We start from the raw sequence: 23578 nt of genomic DNA on the forward strand, positions 1-23578 counted from the left end.
CGATATTTATATCTCTTTTAACTATTTGTATTTTAAAAAATATTTTTGACAGTATAATTGAATATATATATTTTTATATGCGATTTTTTTTAACATTGAATCATTTTGAAATATTTAAATAAGATACATTATTATTTTATATTTCTTTTTTCTACTATGGAAATCCAATCTGGCGCACAAATACTCCTTTTAAAAAAATATTCACCAGATTATTTATTTTTAAAGGAGATGAGATCTAGTATAACTTTTAGTTTGATCAAATATTTTTTGCATCTTTTTATAATAATCTAATAAGAAATTTTAGATTTTAGAAACTTCAAGATTTGGATTTTGTTATGTATTAGTTTGTATTCAATATTGTCGTTAAATGACATTGTCATCATTCAAATAATCATGAATGACAGCTACACTAGTTCTCCTTTGTGACGACCATTTTCCGTTGTTATTGATAATTAAAGGGGAAAATATTTTGATCGTAACACTTTTACCTTGTTATATGGAATTTCCAAACCTAGTCCAGATTTTAATTAAATTATAGTCAATAAAGTCTACCGAGATCCTATAAAAATAGGTGATCTATTTTATTAACTTTATCACATGAGTAGATAGATAATCTAGGAATTATTAATTTTCACCTTCTATTCAGTGCAAGCTGATGAGAAGGATTTTTCCCGCCAGGGCGAGGCTATTGTAGCAGGGTGTTCCTCCATAGCAGGATAGTTGCAACATAATGTCCGAAATAGACAAAAAAATTGTTTTATTTTTAAATTTTTGAACCTGAGAGCTAAGGAATGAACACATGTGTTTCTTGATTGTTTTCCACCATAGAAGGAGAGATGCAACATAGGTTTTTTGTCTCTTCTTGCACGAAAGATGTACACGAAGAAAACGATCAAGACAACTGAAAAAGTTCAGAAACAGACCTATCGAAGCAATTGAAACTCCGTCGCCCGAATTCCGCTCCGTTGGTGATGCTCATTAGGAGTATCCTGGAATTGGAGGAAAATACAGAAAACTAAAAAATTACGGAACCACGATTGGCACTGCCAGTTCATTTATGTAGCTACAAACCATACTGGTGAATAATAGTTTGCGACTATTAGGGCTCCATTAACTAATACTTCAAGAGTCTAACTATAGAGCAATGGATGAGCATCCAAAGACCATAGATGAGTCGACGGATTGTGCAGTTGGTCTATCATTTGATTCAGAGAAGAGGCAATGCAGAGGTTGAAATACTTTTCAAAGTCTTGACTGACAGAAGAAAACCACAAACTGCCAATCGATTGACGGTCAGTTAGTTAGTCTCGACGACTAATGTAGAATGCCTAGAAAAAACTTTTCTCATTTTAATTCCTTTTCATTTAGACTTTGATTTTTTTAAACAGAGGATTAGAACATCATTTTTGGGGTTAGATACTACTATTATTGTTCTAGTTTATGCTTTAAAGATTAGTTTTTGCAACTATGGCAAATAATTAATTTTCGGATTAGGGTTTGAAGCTTCGGTTTGAAAATCAAGTGCAATTTTTGCGTTTACTATTATGATTACATAAGTTCATGATTTTTTCTTCTGCAAACATTAATCGTGTTCTTTCTAATATATTTTTTACTCCTCAACTTAGGTTATGGGAACCATGATTGATTAGAAAAGTACAAATAGTAATTAAGCAATTCTTGAATAGTGTTTTTTGTATTCATTAATACTTCTTTCAGAAGACTTTTTAACGAATGCATGTGTTAACTCACCTTGGTTCTACTTGTCAGACAAAGGAGGTATATAATAATAAAAGAAGTATCAACCTAGATCTAGTGTGATACTTTTTACTAGGGTAGTATCAATTTGTGCAAAGTAATAACTAAGTCATACATTGATTATGATATCTATTATGAAGTACTAGTAAGGGTTAGTAAATTATACACACGTAGCAGGATCTAGTTGCGGGGTTAAATTCTCTAGATGCACGATCAAGGATATTGTGATACCTAATTTATCACTTAGCATATAATACACAAGGAAAGCCTTGCTATTATTAGTAAAACAATATTATGAAGTTATGGGTAACACACATACACTTATTAGTCTCTCATCTTGATAACAACAAAATACTACTAGTGTTCACTTGATAACAACATAATTGAAGAAATTTGTTTCATAAAACCCCCCTTTAAACTTACTTGTTTCGGAAATACCATCGCTAAAAAGCTATAATTGTTGGTTAAAGTAAAGTCTAAAAAAAATTCCTCGTGGAATCAACCCCAACCTACTAGTTGAATTCTTTACTTGATAATGAGCGCTTACGCTTCTTTAGGGAGATGTAATTTAAGCGTATCAAATTTAGGCTCTCCTGCTAGGGAATTTCTCTTTTATATTTATTTTAATTAAATTATTGAGCTTTAGTACACTATATCCTAATTTTACTTGTACTTCGTGTTTTTGTTTCTCTCAGGTGTTGCTCTACTCGATGACAAGTAAACTGAGCGAAGGGGAACCACTCACTCCTTACTATCCTCAATTAAATTATGTGTTGCGAAGTATTGAGATTCAAGGGGTCAGGGGTAACAAAAAACTGAGGAATGTAGGTGATGAAGCTAGATTCAAGCCTCCAATACTAGTCTATGCAAACAATCAGGTTCCCGTTGAGAATCAGTTAGGAGACGCCTTGAGTGTTTAACCTTCAACATTCTCATGACCTTAGGATTATTGTAGAGGCATCGTAAACATTGCAGACTCTAATTGACCTCTTTTCCTACCCCCTAAACCGGGGGAACATATTTATCGTGATTAGTATCCTGATGGAGATAATCACCGCGAGGGGTTTATTTTTTAAAATACTATCGAAAGATCTATTTTCTCAGAAAGACAAGCTAAGGACTTTTTGCAAAAGCGTCGTGGGTAGACAAGATTTGGACATGAACATCATTGGGTTGCGAGTGTGCCCTCTAGCACTGGCAGAAGAGGCTGCTATATGGTTAACCGAGCTTTCCTAAAACTAAATATGTAGTTAGGATCAACTTAAAGATGTTTACATAGCAAGGTACTACCCAGCATCCAAGAAGCTCCACCACAAGAATAAGGCGAAATTTTTTTTAACATTAACTGGAAAGTCGATAAGTAGTTCTTGGGAAAAATTCACTGCATTTGTGAAGGTTACACTTAATCATTATATTGATGATGAGTCACTGAAGGAGTATTTCTATAGAGGGCAAGATTAGAACAATAAAGTAGTCATTGATACTATTGCTTGTGGATCTTATGGATAATGAACCTAAGCTATGATTGAGAGAAGTTAGAGAACATATTCCGCAATAGCAAGGCTTGGAGAACTAAATAATCGGAGACAAGGCAAAACACATTCATTGTGCAAGCAATAAACAATGCACCAGAAATGAGATTCATGAAGAGATCACATGGATAAGAAACGAGTTGGGGTTTGTCTTGAAGAATGTGAGTAGGGCCACAGATAAGTTTAATGCGGTAAGCTATTTGACTTAACCCACACCACTGATAGAGGAGTATTATTACGAAGAGGATTCATATGCAATTAATGATCAAATGAGAGGTTCCGGACCAAACACCCAAGTTTCCAATCCAGATAATTTGCCAATATGGGATCTACAATGGAGACAACAACTTCAACTGGAACAACTATGGTAAGATAATGTTCTCGTTAGGCCATATATCCCTCCTAAATAATTTGTAAGCCGCCCTTAGCTAAAGTTGAGGAAGTATAGCGTGGATTGAGGATATGATGCAAAATATGATACTGAGGTTTTATGCCGCAGATAAGAATGTCAAGGAGATGAGAGGTGACCTATATGGCATTAGAGAAAAGGTGAATGCACATGCGGTCTTAATATAGCATCTTGAGATTCAAATGACTTAATTGTCTACTACATTGCACAATACCAACCTGAAAGTCTTCCTAGAGACACTATCCACAACACAAAGAGATAATGAAAATTGTATGGAAGTCACTACTTGAGGAGGTAAGCATACCATTGATCCACCTAGGCCGTGCATAGTAGAAGGTGATATGAGAATGAAAGATGATGTAGATGAAGCTAGTGGTGATGTGGGTGAATAAAAGACTAAAGAAGCAAAGTTATCTTTGAATGTGGTCTCCGTACCTAGAACTGCACCACCATTTCAAAATACAAATGAAGAGGGTATTTATCACCAATTTATCAATACATTGAAGCATCTCTAAATTAATATTCCGTTGATAGAATCTTTAGAGAAATTGCACAAATATGCTAAGTATATTAAGGACATGGTGACAAAGAAGATCTCGGTGAGTTTTGAATATGATTAACATATGCAATATTGTAGTGCTATTGGTAAAAGATTTTTTAGGTAGAAGAAAGTGGATCGATGCGCCTTTACCATTTCATATATGATAGGGTTGCTACTTTTTTCGAAGTCACTATTATCTATGTCTGAGAATTAATCTCATTCCACTATTCATTTATAAGAAGTTAGGCTTGGAGGACCCAAAGATTACTACAACGCGATTACTTATGGCCAATCAAACTGTGAAAAGGACCATAGGTGTACACCATGACGTGACTGTGAAAGTGGAGTCATTCATCTTTTCAAATGACTTTGTGATTCATCATTGTGAGGTTGATTTTGATGCTCATTCTAGAGAGACCATTCATTTCCATTAGGCGTCAATTAGTCGAGATGGAGAAAGGGCAGATGAAGTTAAGGTTAAACAATGAAAAGGCTACTATTAATATCGATAGGCCCATGAAGTAGAGTGGTGAGCTCCAAATGGTATCTACAATCGTCTACATAGTTGAGAATATATCAAATGTGCAAATTGAGTGTTACAAGGTGATGGTATGGAAGAATAAGATGTTTTTGTGGCCTCACTTATACGAAATTGATAATGTTCAAACCCAAAAATGTTGGAGTTGAACATCAAGCATTGCGAACGTCCACTTGCGAGACTATCTATTGTGGAAGCATAAACATTAGAGCTTAAATCTCTACCACTACATTTAAGGTAAGCTTTGTGTGCTGGAAACGACACTTTGCAGCTGATTATTGTAGCAGATTTATATAGGCAACAAGTATAGATCTTATTGTCGGTGTTGAAGAGGTTTCAGGGAGATATTTGATGGACTATTGCGGATATTATTCGGATACCTCTCCGTATTTGTTCCCATAATATCAAACTCAGGCCCGATCACAAACCTAGTATTGAGTACCAAAGAAGGTATAATTCACATATGCAAGAAGTAGTTAAAAATGAGATCATCAAGTGGTTGGATGTTGGGGTCATTTATCCAATTGCAGGTAGAAGTTGGGTGTGCCATGATCAGTGCGTGCCTAAAAAGCGTGGGGAGACTGTGGTTTCTATTGAAAAAAAGAGCTTATTCATATATGTCCCGTGACTGGATGGGGAATTTACATGGATTACCAGAAGTTAAACACAAGGAAAGAAAATGATAATTTTACCATGCCCTTCATGGATTTGATGTGAAACAGACTTGTAAGCAAGGGTTGGTATTGTTTTCTTGATGTCTATTCGAGCAACAATAATATCTTTGTCGCCCCAAAAGACCAAGAAAGTACAACCTTTACTTGACCTTATGGGGCTTTTGCATTCAAAATGATGCCATTTGTGTTGTCTAATTCACCGTTACCCTTCCAGCATTGTGTGGTGTCGATATTTTCTATTATGGTGGAGGACATTACAGAGTTTTTCATGGATTATTTTTTGTCGGGGGTGGATCCTTTAATCTATGATTGAATAATCTTGTCGAGGTGTTCAAGAGATGTTAATATTGCAATTTCGTGCAAAATTGGGAGAAATTCTACTTTATGGTGAAAGAAGGTATAGTATGGGACTACTGAATTGTAGAAAAAAAGATAAGATTTGATCGGGCCAAGATGAAGTGATAGAAAAGCCACCTACACCTATCTCTCTCCTAGGTGTGAAAAGTTTTATTTGGCATGATTTTTTTCATAGGAGGTTTACCAACGATTTTTTTTGAAAATTGCACATCCTTAGTGCAAATTACCCGAGAAGGACAATAAGTTCAATTTTGATGAATCATGTCTGAAAGCATTTCGAGAGCTGAAACAGTAGTTAGATTCGACTCCCATTATTATTCACCTAATTAGGTGATCTATTTGATGTGATGTGTCATGCAAGCGGTGTTACACTTGGTGTGGTATTGGGACAGAGAAGATATAAAATTCTTCACCGTATGTATTATACGTGTAAAGCCTTGAATGAATCTAAAAAGAACTACAATATAAATTAACAGGAACTTTTCGTAGTGGTGTTTACATTTTAGAAAGTTTGCTTCTATTATGTTTGGCACGAGGGTCATAGTGCATATCGATCTTTATGTTTTGAGGTAATTGAGTGCGAATAAGGATGAAAAGAAAACGTTGATTACATTTGAATTATTGCTTCAAGAGTTTGATTTTACGGCAAAAGATATAAAGGGGACCGGAAAATCAAGTGGATGACAACTTGTCAAGATTGGAGGATGAAGATAGGCTAAAATTTGGGAAAAAGGCTGAAATTGATGATGCATTCTTAGATGAGCAATTATTGGTTGCTCCTGAGGAACTAATCCCATTGTTTGCAGACTGTTGAACTTTCTTGTGGGTGATTTGTTTTCGACGGATTTGAGTTTCCACCAAAGTAGGAAGTTCATTCATGATGTAATTTATCGCCTGATAGTGGGCACTATAGTTGTATTAAAACTGGGCATATGATCTTGTGGATAGGGTTCTATTGGCCCATCATCCACAAAGATGTTGATAATTTCACAAATCATCTGATCACTTTCAACGAGATAGAGGTATTTAAAGGAGGCAAGAGTTTCCCATGAATACCATTCAGGTGATCGATATATTTGCTATATCGAACATTGACTTCATGTTCCCTTTTGGGAGTTCTCCTCTGATGAATTATATTCTTGTGGCAGTTGACAATGTGTCAAAATTGGTGGAAACAATGTCTCGCCCAACAATGAAGGAAAAAGCATCACCGCATTCTTGAAGAAGAATATTTTATCAAGATATGGTACACCTACGACCATTAGTAGTGACAGAGGTTCTAAATTTTTCAATAAGTTGATTAAAGAGCTTCTAAAAACATATGGATTTTTACATAGTGTGGCCACTCCCTACCGCCCACGGAGTAGCAGGCAAGTTGAAGTGTCCAACTGGGCAAATAAATAGATATTGGCAAAAATTGTAAATCCCAATAGAAAAGAATGGTCAAGCAAGCTAGATAATGCCCTTTTGGGCATACCACAGTGCATACAAGACCCCAATATGTATGTCTCCATACCAAAATGTATATGCAAAGGATTTTAATTCACAGATCGAGCTAAAACATAAGGAAATCTGGGCAATAAATAAAATGAAAATGGATTTGACAAGAGAATCTAATCTGAGGTTAAATGAGTTCAATGTGCTTGATGAGTTTCTTCTAAAAGCGTATGAAAGTTAAGCCATCTACAAAGAGAAGGTAGAAAAATATCATGATCAAAGAATTGAAAACACAGAATTTGCGGTTGGCGATATTGTGCTTCTATTAAACACAAGGATGCATTTACTTCATGGCAAACTCAAGTCCAAATGGATAGGGCCATTCGCATAACTACAGAAAGGAATGCACAAGGTTCACAATATGATCTATCTATAGCATTCCAAAGTTTTCATGAAGTTGTTGAGGCATACCTTCTTAATGAAGTCTAAGTAATAAAGGGTCCTGCATCATGCTGCAATGTGATATCAAGCGCTGCTTTGGAGGCAACCAAATTTTTACATTCTAGCTAATGATAGGTTATATTTCTTGTGAAGAAAGAGTTTTTGTTGTAATTATGTTTTTCTAGGAGTTTCATTTTCTTGGTCCTCTTTTGCAAATATTGCTAGAGATTATAATAGGGTCGTATGTATCTAAAATGGGTCCAGAAAATATAAAAAGAATTGCCTAACTATTGTAACATGTGTAGGAAGGTCATATCAGAATCTGGATAAAATGGTTTAGTGCGGAGGTCTACGAACCCCATCATCAACCATCAATGCCCTCCGTAGAACCGAGGTAAGCTTCACAAATTGTCTAAATCTAAAATTGTTAGATTGACCATCAATGAGGTTTCGTGGATCTATTTAGCCACTGAATCAACCTTATCCCACCGACTATAATTATAACACATCCATTATAACTCTTCCCTTCTGAATTTCCTTTCAAAATTCCTTCCATAATAGTTTCTCCGAATTCAATTCCTACCTAAATTACTCCCTAAATCATTACCAAATCTCAAAAATCATAAGTCTCGTCACTTTCCAGAATCCTTATCGTCTCTCTCACAAAATCTCCATATTTTCATCCTCACAATTTAGGTGGTTGGGTTCTGCGAGCGTTGGCTTTTTCTCTGGGTCGCACATTATTGTAGGCAGAAAAGCACAATAATTTCATCGCTTCAAACAAAATTTGACTTCCCCTCACTATGAATTCCTGTACATAGTAGAATATACGAAGTTGGGAGAGGGTTCTTGTCCTTGGAACTGAATCGAATAACATTGTATGATAATAATTTCGTAATAATTACCCTTGGGATGATAGAAAATAATGGTTTAGCACCTTAACTTCCCTAAATATTATTTCTAATTCTACATTTAAGTTATGACCTAGGGTTTCATTCTTTATACAAATCATAGTTAGAAAATTGTATGAAAGCAAAACCCTAGGAACGACGTACAAGCATATAATATGTTGAAAAGCATGTATAGACTTGATTTCTAGTAAAATTGGTCAAGGAAGAATTTAGTAAGTTGAGTTGAAGGAGGACCTAAATCGAAGAAATGCCTCAGTCAGGAGACCCTGTCTAAAGATTGTCGTTCAATCGATGGACCATCGATTTGGTCCATAGTTTTCCATGACCTAAAATACGCAAAAGTTTTAAAATATGGGTCATTTTGTACAAATCGTTTCTATCAGAGAGTGTGTTATCAATCTACCCAATCAATCAAGGAAATCTATTGGCCCTCTATGGAGCCCGTCAACCTGAACTACAACCTGTAAAAAACTTATTTTTTTCCGAGTGTTTTATAAATTATTCTTGGTACGAACCTTTTCTCTACAGGTACCATGGCTAAAAAGAAGCGACTAGTTTACTCCAAAAGGGGGAAAATCCAAGACGTTCACCCCATCTTACAAATAGATTGAAAATGACACCAACTCAGAGAGGGACCCAACCTACGCTTTTCCGGCAACAAACACACCATCGACTGCACGCTAAGACATAAGGGGAACCCCCAGAAGGTTAATCTCTATGTATTCACTGTCTCCTAGATTGTTTAAGAGCGCACACTTATTGGCTCACCAACTTAGCTGCCTAAATAAAGAAGGTGGCTCAATATCTGGCTCTGAGTCCTCCCCTGCTTTAGGCTCGCGGTCTGCCCAATCTTCAGTGTCTAAGTTTGCCAATGCATCCAGTTCAAAGAATCAGGAGGCCACTCGATTAGGAGATGATGAACAAAAAACCTCATTTGATAAGGCTACCATCTCGGAAGCTACTTCCGCACCCTAAAAAATTACCCTCCTTTGATAGCTGGTGAACAAGATATGAAGTGCAATGTCAAGTTTATAGAGACGCCAAGATGATCAAGGAGAAGGGAGTGACGACCGTTCTAGATACCTAGGAAAGATGAGTCCTCACTAGGATCCTACATAAGAACTAACTATTCAATTCCATAAGTGTGACTAGATAACATAGGAATTCTACTCATACAATGATCAGATCGTGAGGGAGTTATACATTTCCTTTTATTCCAATCTCCGAGATTCAATACATAATTAGGCCAAATCGACAATACAATACCTATTCACATACAACCAAAGGATGCCTGGTAGGCATCTTACGAGCCACAATCTGGCCATTTATATACAGCCCCATCACCTGTGTAGATTGGAGTGTCAAAACTAGAGTTTTACTATAGGTGGGACATAGTACATGTAGGTGATTTTCTGATAAGGGCCAACAAGCAAAAAAGGTTAAAATATGGCTAGCCCAGTACATTGCAGCACATGACGAGCAGGATGATTGGTTCATAGAACCCTGAGGACTTATCATGAAGGATACACTATGTTTCATGGCAAAATTCTTCTGTCTTATTGACTACAATAGAGTATCCCCCACTAAGTCTTACAACGTACTCGTATGGATAGGGCGGTCATAGTGGAAACACTAGTAGAAGAATTAGAGATTGACTTTGCACTGATGATATTGGTGGAGATTCATGAGAGGGCATTAAACACCTCTATAACATACCTTTTCTTTATTTTATCTTTCATTTCTGCAGTAACAGAAGAGTGGCAATCTGTCTTTATGGTACACTCCGTGGATCGATAGGGCAATTGGACACAGGTCTGGTCAATCATGAGGCTAATGTGGCGGCACCCCGTACATGGCCCCGGGGTCGAAGTACCTTTATTGGGAGAGACTCTTAAAGACACAATGGAACTATATCAAGGTTCCTACCCCTCTATAGGAGAAGATACCGATCCCACCTAACTTTTTTTTCACATGCACCCAGTAAGTCCCCCAACTCATCAAGCTCCACACCACCAGCCTCAACAATGATTCCTCTAGATAGATTTCAAAAAATAGAGGAAAAGATGGCCACCCTTCTCTACCATATGCAACCGTGAATGTGATATTCCATAGCGGAGGCAAAGGAACACATAGAAAAGTGGGGGCCAAGGATACGAAACAACAAATTAAGCGGTTCACAAATGCCTTGATGCATTTCAGCTGTGTGTCCTTGAACGACCAGGTTTCCCATTATTTTCATTGCCATTTAGACTGAGTTGGATAGCCTATAACTGATGTTGATGATATTTTTGATATAATGGGGCCTAAGCAAGATCTTTGAACCAAAAACCTAGCTGAGGATAGTATACTTGAGGCCTTCTTGAAGGCTCCTGCTAAGACATTGCCCAAAGCACATGTTTGTGGAAAGAGGCATCGTTTTTACTGCACCGGTGATCCCGGTGATGAGGCCCATGTCTTAAAAAGGGAGGGAATAGAGCTGGAAGAGACTAGGAAGGTCTCAATAGTAGACGAGGAGATGCGCTAGAAGACGGTGAAAGAGATAGTTGGTGGGGTATGATGTTCTTTGCCTGTGAGAGCAACAATGAACAATGCTGATGGTAGTGATATAGTTGTGGATAGCACTACTGATGGTTTCATCCTTATATATGTGGGAACTACTGATGGTGACATAATTATCGATTGTGCGAGCCTTCGGAAACTGAACCCACCCTCTTATTGGTAGGTCTTCAGCGGCATGCACCTCTCGATTGTTTCACCTACTATCCTAATTTCATTGATTTCTTTTGTATTAGGGACAATTGGAATTTTTTATTTTAAGGGGTAGGGTAAACGGAATGTGGTGATAGAGTGAAGTCTAAGTAGCCCAACTCACGGTCCACTCTAAGGTTTTTTTTCCTATGTTCTTTTTCACCAAGGTAAAACTTAATTTCTATTTAACCGACATATACTAGTGAGTGTATGTGTAGAATAATCAAATACTGAAGCATAATGGCTGCTAATTTTTTTTAAAAATTGACACGCCATTATATTTTTGTGCTTGCACGTTCAGGTTCAGATAAATTAAATGTGTTAATACTAGACATGGCATGAAAAAGTATCAATTGTATGACCCTCAACAAAAACATGAACTAGAAATTATAATAATCATATAGTGTAATGATGCCCCAAGTGAGTGTGAGGATATTTTACCATTCAACAGTAGGTGCCCCGCTAGAACTTGTCCTGTTTGTCTTGCTAAGGAAATCTACTTAAGAATATAGGATGTTATCAAAGTCCCTTATTCAAAATAGTCTATATTGAGCCTAAAAGGGGTTGACACAATGAAATAAATATCCCTTCTGAACCAAACATGTTGAGCCTGTAATAGACAATTATTTTTCACCAACATTCCTTCCCATGGTCTAATGTTTTGTCCTCAGTCCTTCCTTGGATATGTGCAACTTTGACCTAGGCCAAAAGCCTAAGTTAAAGGTGGCTAATACAGACAAATTGCCTAGTATTTCCGCTGACCCTACATCGCGTATTGTGGTCCTTGACCCATGGAAAAAACATTAGTAGAGGGTGGCCACTATGAGAGGAGATCCAAAATTCGATGTGAAAAGTGTTGGAAGTTTATAAGAAAAGTCTAAGTAAGAGAATGATGTGACCTAATGAAAAAAAAATTAAAGAATTGTTGAAAAAGAGGTAAAAAAATTTTCTGAGAAAAAGATACAAATGTACAAATCACCTCTTTTGGGAAATAAAGCAAAGGGGAAAAGATAAAATAAATAGGGGGTAAAAAACATTAAAAAATGTGGAAATCTTAGCGGTAATGTCAAGGAGGTTAGATAGTCACTAAATGTTCCCAAATGTAAAACACATTATCGTGAGCCTATAATACAAGCAAATAAAGTCATACTGTGATACTAGAGTCTAGTGTGGTTAAGCTAAGCAGCGATGATACGGGAAATCCTATGGCGTAGAGTAATAATTGTATTTGTACTCATACCATTTAGGGCGTGTTAAAGAAGATCCTTGTTCCCCAAAATTCATAATCATGGTGTTAAAATTGAGGATTTTGTTTCATGATAGGGCACTAGTTACATTATGAGAAAATTGGTACCTTGGTGAAAGGAAAAAATAAAGTGTATATAGCATGGTAAATTCGTGTCATGAGCTAATACGCATGAGTTAGCCTTTGGAGACTGAGGAGTAATCATGCACTCAATCAAGAAAGAGTCAGTATAGATAGCCATGTTATTGCTAGAGTTTAAAGGGTTTGCTTCTATGATAATGTCAACTAGGATTATAGTTCTTCGCTTGAGGACAAACAATTAATTTTAGTTTAGGGTGTTTATGTACGATGACTTAAAGGTATTTATAATGCATTTCGATTAAGATTTTTGTCTCTCTAGAGACTTTTTGTTTTGGTTTTAACAAGTTCTATGTCTTATTTTGCAAGAAAGATGTTTAGGTCGAAAATGAGGTAGACAACTGAATAAGTTCATAAGTAGAACTGCGAAGGCAATCGATGCTCCGTAGGTGATGATCGTAGATGAGTATCCATACATTGGATGACATTAGGGAATTCTGACCAAATGTAGAATCATGTTTGGCATCAATGGCCCGAAAATAGAGTGACGAATCGTAGTTTGTGACTTTGAAGGTTCCAGTGCCTAATACTTGAACAGTCTAACTATTAAGCTATGGAGGAGCATCGACAAACTGTAGATGGGTCGACGTACCTTGTTTTTGATACGTCGTTTGATTTAGAAAAGATTCAATTTGGAGGCTAAAATATTTTTCCATGTCATAACTGAATGAGTTAAACCACAGACCATCGATTGATCGACGGCCCATCAGATTGTCTAAACAACAAAAGTCATGTGCATGAACAAAACATTCCTTATTTTAATTTTTTTTTCATTAACAATTTTTTTTATAAATATTTGATTAAAACCTTGTTTTGGGGGTTAACTACTACTGTTCTTGTTCTAGTAATACTTTGGAGTTTAGGTTTTTTAACATTGACAAACAATTGATTTCAGGATTTCGTTTTGAAGCTTTGACATTCAAGTTCAATTTTTTGGTTTACAATTACTATTATGTAAGTTCATGATTTCTTCATCCACAAATATGAAGTGTGTTCTTGCTTATATGGGTAACTAAATCCAAAACATGTCTTGTGGAACCATATTAAGGATAAGCAAAGTATAAGTAGCAATTAAACAATTCTTGAATAGGGTTTTTTGTATGCATTGGTAATTATTTTATTTAGAAATCATTTTAACGATTATAAGCATTTGAACTACTGTTGTTAAGAGTAAGTTAATTAGAAAAATATTATCAACATATCATAAGTATGATATTATCTAATAGGCTAGAGTTTATTTGTGCGGTGTAATAATGAAGCAATACATTAATTAAGATATCTAGTATGAGGTCATGGTAAAAGTTAGAAATTAAACACATGTAGCCGGACTAAGGCGCGGGGTGAAATCTTGTAGATGCCAGACAAATTATTTAGGGAGGTATAACTTATAACATTTCATGTAATAGACTAGGAAAAGATTACCATTACTAGGAATACTGTATAATAAATTTTTCGGGAAACACATACCTTAGTTACTCTCTCCTCTTGATAACAACCAAAGTCTATTATTATTCACTTGATAACAACATAATTAAAGGAATGTGTTCCACAAAACACCCCCCCCCCTCCTTTTTTACTAACTTGTTTCGTAATTACGTTGGCTAAAAAGACATTATCTTTGAATAAAGTTAAATATAAACCATATTACTAGTGGGATATATCCCAATCTACTAGTTGGGTTCTTTACTAGATAATAATCACTTAAAGTTTTTTAGGGTGGTGTAATTTGGGCATATCATATTTTAGCGCCGCTACCGGGGAATTTGATTTTTAGATTAATTATTAAAAAATCATTGAACTTATTTTGGTGATTTTTTGGTCTAGCTCTAGTGTATTCCAAGTACATGAAACCGAGAGCAACCACTCACAGCATATGATCTTAATTGAATCGCAGCTTGCGCAGGATGGAGAATCAATGGTCCTATGAAACCCAATCACAGGGAATGTATGTGATGAATCAAGCTTGAAGACGACAATATTAATCAGTGAAAACAATCAGGCACTTTGTGAGAATTATTTAGGAGACGCCTTGAGAGTTGAACCTCCAGCAGCCCCACGACCTTTGGATTATTATATAGGCAACGTGAACATCGTAGACTATGATTGACATCTTGTCCAACTCCCTGCCTCAGAGGAACCCATTCATCGTGACGAGTAGCCTGATGCCGTTGCTCACTACAAGAAGATCCACATGTTCAAATAGCAAAGCTAAGAGACGTTAGTAAAAGCTATGTGGGTACAAAAGACTTGTATATGAACGTCATCCGGTAGCGAGTATTCCCTCTATCACTATCAAAAGAGTCTTCGATATGGTTCACCAAGCGGCTCTACAACTCAATCTGTACTTGGGATCAAATGAAAGATGTGTTCTTAGTAAGGTTTTACCCGGTGTCCAAGAACCTCAACAAAGACAAGGTGAACAACTTTTTGGCATTACCAGGAGAGTCGGTAAGTAGCTCCTGGGGCAGATTCATTGGATTTATTAAGGGTGTCCTTAATCATTGCATTGATTATGAGTCACTGACGGAGTATTTCTTGAGAAAGCAAGATGACAATGATAAAGTAGTTCTTCATACTATTGATGGTGAATACTATATAGAATCCACCTAAGCTGATATTGGGGAGAAGTTAGATTAGATATCTCGCAATAACAAGGCCTAGAGAAATACAAAGTCGGACATCGCTCAGAACACATTAAGTGTTCAATCCTAAAAAAATACATCTACGGATGAGATTCGTCAATATGTTGCACATATGAGAATCGAGTTAGGGTTGATCCTTAAATATGTGAGCGGGGCCGCACACAATGTTTATGCGGTAAACTATTTCACTAAACCCCTACAGCGACAGAAAAGTATTACTATGAAGAAGATGCATATGAAGTTAATTTTCAGATGGGTTATCCAATCAAACTCCCAAGGATCCAGTCTGGATAATTGGCGCCAAGGTCAAAGAAACCAAATTCGAGACTATGGTAACTATAATAGAGAGGGTCAATATTTTTAAGATGAGAGCTACAACCGCGACAACCACTTTAACCCAAACGACTATGGTAATAGGAATGTTGAGGTTGGGTCACATGTTCCTCCTCAATATTGGGAATCTTCCCTTAGATAATGTTGAGGTAGTATGGTGTGGATTCAGGATATGATTCCAAAGAATATGAGGAGTTCTGATGGCACAAATCATAATGTCAAGGTAATGATAGGTGACCTATATGGCATTAGACAAAAAGGTGGATGCAGATGCAGTCTAAATAAAGGATATTGAGCTAGATATGACTCCATTTGCTACTAAAGTGAACCCAAGGCAACCTAGCACTCTTTCGAGAAACACTAGCCATAACCCAAGGAATCAAGGGAATGGCATGGTATTTAATACTCGAGGAAGTAAGAAGACTATTGATCCACCTATGTTGTCCATAGTAAAAGGTTATATGAGAAAGAAAGATGATGTAGAAGAATATAGTGGAAAGTTGGGTGTAGAAAGAACAAAAATAGCAGAATTATCTTAGAAAGTTGTTCCTATACATAGACCTCCACAAAAATTTCCACAGAAATTAGTGAAAAATACAAAAATAGCAGAAGTGTCTTAGAAAGTTGTTCCTAGACCTAGACCTCCACAACAATTTCCATAGAAATTAGTGAAGAGAACATAAAATTGTAAATATCAATTATTTATCACTATGTTGAAGCAGCTCTACATCAATGTTTCATTGATAAAAGCTTTAGACAAAAATCTTTGATATGCTATGTTTGTGAAGAACATGGTGAAAAAGAAGAGGTCGGTGTGTTTTGAAGATGATGACTGAAAGCAATAATGTAGTGCTATTGCTACAAGGTTTCTTGTATTGAAGGAGGGTCGAGGTACATTCACATTAAAAGTACGAAATTCAAATGATGAACCAAGAATTCTAACTTGGTTTATAGGCATAAAATAGTGTATTCAATCTATTAAAGAAATGTTAGAGTCAAAACGTCAAGAAATGACCATGACATCTGGAAAATTGTAAAATGTGCACTAGTGTTCCTTGGTATATTTCATGGTATTTTAAGAGGTGGAGATTAATGAAATTTAATAGAAAGGTGTTAAATATGTGTAAGAGTGTAATAAGAGTCGAAACATCCAGGTCCAACTTCAGAAGGACCACCCTAGTGGTCCTTGAAAATGACCCTTCCATTTGACATGTTAAATTGACAGTATCAAATCGACGAGCCGTCGATGGTCGTCATTGTCCAACACTTAATTTTTTTTAATGTTTCCAAAAGCATAGTCTTTGTCAAAAACGACGCTTAAAGATTTTCCAAAAGCATAGTGTTTGTCAAAAAAGATAACATTGAAGGATGGGCCGTCATTGGGAATACGGGGCATCGACCTGACTTCGTGTCTTAGGAGTCGAGAAGACTATTTTAGTTAAATGAATTTTTTATTTTAATAAATTAGGTTATTATTTACGGTTAAGGGATGGTTAATTAAGTTAGTTGAGGGACAATATAATGCCTTAACCTCACTAAAATAACTTAACACCCCATATTTTCCAAACCAAAATTCTCTCAAACTTCTCTATACTTTTTCTCTCGATTCAAGACACAATCGAATACCAAGCTTCAAGGTGGACTAGGACTTGAATAAATCATTGAAGACCAAGATTCATGGTGGAATAGGGCTTCCATGCTTAATTTTTTCTGCATTAAGCTCTATGGAATCCTAGGGTATGGAAGATATTCACTCTTGGGATCTCTTTCCCCAAGAGACTCTTCAAAATTTATTTCAAATAATTTCAAAAAATGGGTTACATTCTAATTATGAAATTGATCATTCAAATTGAGTTACTATTGGGCTTTATTTATTATTATTGATAGATTATGGCTATATATATTTATTAATTTTTGTAGTTCTTAGTGTTTTACCTAGTTCCATGGTAAAATTCATTGTTTGACCCTCTCCCCTGACCGTAGGTTATAAATTGATTAGTGCTGATGCAACTGACTTAGTTCTTTAATGAATTAATGTTATATTACATTAATAAGTGGATTTATGGATGAATATGGTTTGATTTATGGTATGATTTTGAAGGAGGCTTGTGAAGGTGAATTGGTAAGACTTTGTGATCTTGAATTCTTTAATTCATTGATAGTGATTTATACGTGATAATGGTATTCAATTTAAGTATTATATGGGTAATTAAAAGAAGATTATGATATAATGATTACAATTAAATGTCTTAATTGTATATGAGATCATGTTAAGGGTATGTTGACACAAGGTTGAATGTTAAACACTTGTGTGCCTTACTATGATGTGTTTATCTCACAAATGAAGGGTTGTTATGAAAGGAATTCTCATTCAATAACGAATGATCTAATGATATTATATAGAAGGGGTTAGTCTCATTCAGAATATACTAAGCTATCATGATTAAGAATTAAAAACATTTCGAAAAGGGAATTTACCTTAGCACATATTAAATTTGACAATGAGTGTTGTTGACTCCCCATAGAATGGAAATGCACCTAATATTCTCATGAGATGAGGAATCCAATAACTAATGGGCATGTATTTGATTCAAGACATATCTCGTTCATTACCTATATTGTCTTCATAGGGATACTAGCTAGTGGATCTACCTAGAATGCGATGTTCATGTTTTTGTCCTACCTAGGTAAGTAAACCACCATATTTAAGTGTAGGTTTTCATGACACCAAATTCCATGTTTACCTCACATGGCCTATCGTCAGTTAAGGTGATTATTCCCATACGTACAATGAGTGTAATGAACTGAACACTTACTAGGGTGACTTGAGGGATTCTACTTTGTGTAAGTAGGGGTATAGGACTCTACATAAACATGGCACATGTTTACCTTGAGGGAAGTCCTAAGAGGTTGTTCTTATGTACTTCTGGCACAAATAAATTGTTTCTGATGACTTTACATGTGGATATTTTTATATCATCTTACTGTCATTGATTATAATTCTATTGGTCTAATAGCTTATATATGTTTTTGAATGTGCGTAAACGCTTTTTGAAGTGACATAGAGTGGTTATGAACTAAATGTCCTCATAAACATGATTTAAATGATTTTTTATGCATATGTATCCATACTTAGTACAAGTTTTTGTACTAACCCATATTCTTTCCCTTTTTCCAAAACAACATAGGTTTTGTCCATTATGGTATGTAGACCGCTTTTAAGAAAACTTGGACTTTCCCTTATGATTTATTAGATCCTCTAGTCTAGGATTGTGCCGCATGTTCTGAACAAGTAGTATTGGGATTGTCTTTAAGACATTCATTTTATCCTATTAAATAATGCATTTGTTGTAAGCCCTATGTGGAAAATATGGATTTATATGAGGGTTATGTTTACTAAACAAAAGGCCTATGTTAATTTCATATATGAGTAGTCTAAGTAAACTACATATGTAATATGTGAGAGTTCTATGAATAAGTCAACACGTAAAATGTTTTAATTTTCCGCATTTAACCAATGATATGCTATGAAGAATATGAAGGGGCTTGTCTAAGTCCTCTTTGAGGACACCAACGTTGGTTATTTCAAGGGGGTACTCCCCGGTCGTGACCAACTTGATATTAGAGCATAAGGTTGAAGTAATATTAGCACTGATGTCTCACTAACCATGTCTTCATAGAGTCTTGTTCATGGGTGTGAAGCGCACCACAGATATGAATTAGAGGCTATGTGACGCTTTCTCACTATTGGTAATATTCAATGGCGTGACTTAAGAGTCCTAATTGTATATGTCCCTTTTTCGTCAAGTCCTTTTCTTTTGGATATTGGAGATGAATATGAGAAGTACATTCGCAAGGAGAGTGGAGGAAATAATTTCTAATGTGGGAGTTCCTCCCCAAGAGAATTAAGCCCCTCCACAAGGCAATCAAATTCCTCTGCAAGACCAAGTTCCTGTCATTCCTCCACCTATGACAGATGGAGAAATAAGGTCAGATTTTCTATGTGTGTCCCAAGCTATGACTACCTATGACCAAGTGGTAGATACTCAAGAACAAGCCATGACGACTCAAGGGATACGGGAGGCTGGACACCATGATAAAATAATGATAGTATCATGGCTTCTCGCTTGGGTTACTTCACAAGGATGAACCCTTCTATGTTAATTAGCTCTAAGGTTAATTAGCACCCCCAAGACATTACTGATGAGGTCTATCAGATCCTCTATTCTATAGGTTTGAGTTCTAATGAGAAGGTCGAACTAGCCAACTATCAACTCAAGGATGTGACTCAAATATGGTATATCAAATAGAGAGACAATTAGGCGTCGAGAGAAGATCCTATAACTTGGGAGGTATTTAGAATGGATTTTCTTATTAGGTTCTTTCCAAGAAAGAAAAAGAAGGGGAATGTGGATCAATTGCTGATGTATGCTTTATCCTTGGGGAGAAATTTCTTCTTAAAAGATATGAGTGTGCAAGAGTAGTACTTGAAGTTCAGTAAATTATCTTGATAATATCAATATTTAATTGACTTTATCATGATATTGGTCTGTTGTTGATATGGACTTTTCTTGATTAGTGTTATGTCTTCTGACTTGGATATGTTATTGATTGTGTATAAAGGCTTTTAGAAGTGACATAGTATTGTTTTAACCTAAATATCCACAATTTTTTGTTAGATTCTCAGGTTCGAGGATGGTGCCACATGTTTTACACTAGTAGTATTTCTATTGTCTTAAAACCATTTATTTATTTCCTAATCTTGAAAACGTTTGTTGTATGCTTTATGTGGCAAATATGGATTTGTATGAGGGTTATGCCTGAATGTTCAACTTCATTTTAAATATTTTAATGTTATATGGCCTTCCTAGAGAAAATATTTATATGTTGGTTGTGTTGACTAAACGAGAAGCCTATGTAGGATTCATATGTAAGGAGTATATGTAAACTCCATATATAGTATGATAGAGGTCTATGTATATCTCGATATGTTAAACATTTCAAATTTACATATTTTAACCTATCATATGTTAGGAAGTATACAAAGGGGTTTTTTTTAAAGTAATCTTTGAGGACACCGATGTCGTTTACGTTAGGGCGGTGCTCAACGATTGTGAATTTTTTTTATCCGAGCATGAAGTTTAAAAAATCTTATCATTGATATCGCACTAAACCACATCTTTGTAGAGTCTTATTCATGGGTTTGAGGCGTGCCACACATATGAATGAGACACAATGTCACACTTAGGAACTCTCACTTATTGCTAATCTTTATCATAGTGCTCTAAGAGTTTTAACTCTATGCAGGCATTTTCTTATAATCCTTTTCTTGTGAATATATGTTATGAATACGAGAAGGACATCTTCAAAGAAATTGGAGGAAAACTTGGCTATTGAGTGAGTTCCTCCCCAAGAGAATGAAACCCCTGCACAAGGAAATCGAGTTCCTCCGCAATACCAAGCTCAAGTCATTAGTGAACCTATGACCAATCGAGAAATAATGTTGGCTTTTCTATGTTTAGAGCAATGTGTGATAACCCAACTTCAAGTGGTGGCTACTCATGCATAAGCCATGACGGCTCAAGCTAATCGGAATGTCTGCCCCATGTTCAACAATGTGATAGTATCATTGATTTTCACTTTAAGGACTTCACAAGGATGAACCTTCCTATATTCTTTGGGTCTAAGGAGAATGAACACACCCAAGAACTTCTTGATGAGGTCTACAAGAAACATTATGATATGGGTGTGAGTTATAATAAGAAGGTCGAGTTATCTTCCTATCAACTCAATGATGTGGCTCCAACTTGGTATACATGGTGGAGAGATAATAAGGACTTGAGAGAGGTAACTATAGATTGGAATATTTTTAGAAGGTCTTTTGTTTATAGGTTCTTCCCAAAACAAAAGAAGGAGGTTAAGGTGGATGAATTTTCCTTGAATTCTCCTTACTTGGGGAGAAACTCCTTCCTAAATGGTATAAGTGTGCAAGATTACTCCTTTAAGATTACTAAATTTTCAAAGTATGGTCCTTACTTGGTATCCAATCGTAGGGATAAGATGAGACTGTTTGTAATGGGAGTTTACGATGACCTAGTTGTAGATTCCCATTTTGTGATGCTACAATAAAATATCAATATATATTATTTAATGGTTATGCTCAATAAGTTAAAAAAGACTAGACTCAAGAATACTAATAGGGAGTTTATGAGAGCCAAGACGTATGAGAGAGGTAATTCCAAGTGTAGGCTTGAAATTCAAGACAAGCCTAGGTTCAAGAAGAGAGTCTCCAACAAAGTTCATTCCAATTTCCCTAAGACTAAAAACTATAGAGTATCTAACCCTATGTCTCAATTGGGAAGAAGAAGAAATTCACCTAGTGAGAAACCTACTTGTTCCATGTGTAGTGAGAAACATAGGATTTAATGTTGGTTGGGAATAAGAAATTGGTTTTGTTGTGGAAAAGAAAGGCATAATGTTAGAAATTTTTCTAATGTGAGGAGTCAAGAGAAGGGGAGCCCTAAATCTGAATAAAGCGGTCCTAGCTTCGATGATCGAAATTGGATCAACTTCTATGTTCTCCTCTCTAGGGGTGAGAAAGAGGAATCTCCCGATGTGGTAACCGGTATGTTACAAGACTTATCTATTGAGTGTTATATTTTACTTTACCCCATTATACTTTGTCATTTTCAACTCCTCTAGTATAAAAACTGTTTGAGGTTCTACCGTGCCCTGATGAAGTTAAAAGAGTTGAAGCTTCAACTAAAAGACCTATTCGACAAGTATTTTATTCAACCTAATATTTCACCATCGAGAGATCATATGATTTTTATTATGAAGAACGATGGGTCCCTTAGAATGTGCATTGATTATCATCGATTCAATAAGGTCAGCATTAAGAACAAGTATCCTCTCCCTCGGATTGACAACATGTTTTATCAACTCCAAGGGGCAAGCTAGTTTTCTAAGATTGACTTGATGTCGGGGTATCACCAACTTACGGTGAGATTAGAGTATGTACCTAAAACTGTTTTCCCAACTAGATATGGTCAGTATGAGTATGTTGTGATGTTGTTTGGTTTTATGAATGCCCCGGTGGCTTTTATGGACCTTATGAATAGAGTTTCCGAAAATACATTGATTCCTTTGTTATTTTCTTCATTGAGAATATCATGGTATAGATGAAAAACAAGTGTGAACATATGGACCATTTATGAGTTGTATTACAAGCCCTTAAGGAACACCAACTATTTTTTATGAATAGTAACTATGATTTTTGGTTGAGATCTGTGGTATCTCTTTGTCACATTATCTTAAGTGCGTGTATAGAGGTCGATATAAAGAAAACTGAAGCAGTTAATAATTGTCCTAGACCATTGACCCCAACAAACATTATAAGTTTCTTGGGTTTTGTTGGGTACTATAGGAGGTTTCTAAATTGGTTTGCCTACATTTCTTCTCCTCTTACTACATTAATCCAAAAGAGCATAAAATTTGAGTGCATGGAGGCATATGAAAGAAGTTTCCAAATATTAAAATATAGGCTTACCTTCTCGCCGATGTTGGCTTTAACAGAGGGTACCAAGGATTTTATGGTATATTGTGATGCTTCCGGAGTGGGTTTTGGTTGTGTCCTTAAGAAACATGTGAATTTGGTAGCCTATGTCTATAAACAAGTCAAGGTGCATGAGAATAATTATCCAACTCATTATCTTAAATTAGCAGTTTTAGTGTTTTCCTTATAAATATGAAGGTATTACTTGTATGGTGTTCATGGCGATGTGTATACCGACCATAAGAATCTTCAATATGTGTTCACTCAAAAGTATTTAAATCTCAGACAAAATTATGTTTGGAGTTATTCAAAGATTACGAC

Source organism: Solanum lycopersicum, chromosome 6 (genome assembly GCF_036512215.1).
Source record: "Solanum lycopersicum chromosome 6, SLM_r2.1".
NCBI lineage: Eukaryota > Viridiplantae > Streptophyta > Magnoliopsida > Solanales > Solanaceae > Solanum > Solanum lycopersicum.